The sequence below is a fragment of the Atta cephalotes genome, assembly GCF_000143395.1.
Source record: "Atta cephalotes unplaced genomic scaffold scaffold00002, whole genome shotgun sequence".
NCBI lineage: Eukaryota > Metazoa > Arthropoda > Insecta > Hymenoptera > Formicidae > Atta > Atta cephalotes.
Window position 1 is genome coordinate 966,344 of NW_012130066.1, and position 1,965 is coordinate 968,308.

Here is a 1,965-nt window from a genome sequence, read left to right on the forward strand (position 1 = left end):
CGTCGTCGTCGTCGTCGTCGTCGTCGTCGTCGTCGTCGTCGTCGTCGTCGTCGTCGTCGTCGTCGTCGTCGTCGTCGTCGATCGATCGACTGTTCCTTTTCGAGAGGAGTCTGACAGCCGTGCGCGTTGTACTCTCACGTACTTACTCGGTACGTTAATAATGACGTGCACGCGTGGAATTCGATAGATTGCGAGCGATCCGCCACTGAAATTCGACATACAATCGGTAGTCGGCTCGCGAGTGGATTAGGAGGCTTGGATAAATTTTCAATTGGATCGCTAAGCTCTCTCGAAGCTCAACTGACGTTGTACGTTACGCTGGCACATTTCATAACAATTAGATATAAAATATTTCATGAATGGAGAACACAAACTGCGTCAATTCTATGCGTAAAAAAATAACAAGAGAAAAAGAAACCAAGAATGAGAGAAAGAAGAGTATTTCAGTGATTTGAAGATCTCGATTAAAATTGCATCTCAAAAATAATAAAGTTTGTAGAAAAATAATTATTATAACACGGTAAGAATGATTTTGCTAAAGTATATCTAAAAATTTAGGTGAATACAGATTTGAAAATGCTTTTGTTACATCTTCAAAGTAATTATATACTCTCTGTCTATAATAAATCATTATTTCTATTACAACAAACATAAAAGAAAACCTAGTGACAAAGACTGTTATAGATAGAATTATAACAATTCTTCTATGTTCATTAAGATTTCTTTTATTTTCATGAAATAAAAATTTGAGGAATTACGTTTAATTTAAAGTTAATGTTGCGCATACAAGTTGGATGTACGCAAACAATTTCTGTAGAAATTTTGCAAAGTCAAATCTTTTAACAACTGAGCGTGCATTTTGTGCATTTTTTCATTTTGTCCGAATTCGATGGGAAATTTTAGCTCGCCTTCGTTGCTCGTTAATGAAAATCAATGCTTGGACTCGTTAAATGCTCGCTATCCGCGTCAGGCAGCCCAAATAGTGAACACGTCGCATCTGATTCGAAAACGACGCGAATTCTCCATTTCAGTTAAATTTACGAGCATGCTGGTTTTAATTTATGCTGTACCTTGTTTGCTGCTGACTGATTTGTGATCTTGGCGAACAAGTTTTACGTCCACACTCACGTGACATTTGATGTGAAAATATATCTTCCGTTCGTCTTGTGTACCATTTTAAATCGATCAGATTTCGTTATTGTTTGAAAGTGTTATTAAGAATAACATATGCGTATCGTTTCTATAAATCTCACGTACCTCCAATATTCCGTATATATTTAAAATTTTCGTAATACAATACCTTCCCATTCTTTATCTCATCCAGCAAAAACTCTCTCTTGGTTCAGTATAAATTAAAGTAAAAAATATTCTATTACATATACCAAGAGAAAAAGAATTTTCATTGTATTTTAAAAGAAAATATACAATCACTTACAGCAGTATACTTACATAACTATTATAAATAAATAAATAAATATATTTTCATGTATTTCATTTGTATGATTTTATATTGCATCTTACAATATTATAAAGACTACAATTAAAAAATGTACTTATTAAACTTAAATATAATTGTATAAAGATTGTGAGAAAGGTATAATCGTTGGATTAATGTATATTTCAAAATCAATTTGCTGTATATACATCATAACATGCAAATGTGTTAATATAGAAGGAATATGTTGAGTCAGTTAAAATAATAATACATTGCATATGCCATATTTCCACAAGAATGCGCATAGTCATTGCACGATAATTATAATTGAATACGATTTAAAATTAATGATTACAGGCATCGAGCTATTAGTGCAAATTTTATCTCTGTTGTCGTCTATTTAATGCAGCGATGTGATGCTACAACACATCGATTTACGGATTTGCAGTAAAAGCATATATATGCACGCATCTATTAACATTTTCAGAATGCTCAACGAGATAACGTGCTGATAGGAAGTTCTATATCGG